The following is a 352-nucleotide window of genomic DNA, read 5'->3' as shown; positions in this document are numbered from 1 at the left end:
AATGGGTAATGTAAGTAAGAATGATTATTACGATTATTATGACGAGGTTGGTAGTAGTGAGAATGGGCATTTACATGTGCAAACGACGCTAATGAGAAGTCATATACTCGCTATACAGCGTTTCTCCTACGGCTTTTCCCCTCATTAGGTATCCTGCTACAATATCAAATCCTTATTTTCTTAATGGTAATCATCTATCTATAAACTTGCTTAGCACTGCAGTTTCTCTTCCCCTTTAAGGTTCGTTAAACGAATAAGCAAAACCTATGGAAAGGTTCTTTCCAAAGGTCAAATTCTATAAATATTCACCCCTGGCCGTTTCCGCGTTTCTGGAGGCATTTTGCAACCGTCA

The sequence above is a fragment of the Penaeus monodon genome, chromosome 21, assembly GCF_015228065.2.
Source record: "Penaeus monodon isolate SGIC_2016 chromosome 21, NSTDA_Pmon_1, whole genome shotgun sequence".
NCBI lineage: Eukaryota > Metazoa > Arthropoda > Malacostraca > Decapoda > Penaeidae > Penaeus > Penaeus monodon.
The sequence above is the reverse complement of the archived record's forward strand: the minus strand, read 5'-3'. Positions refer to the sequence as shown.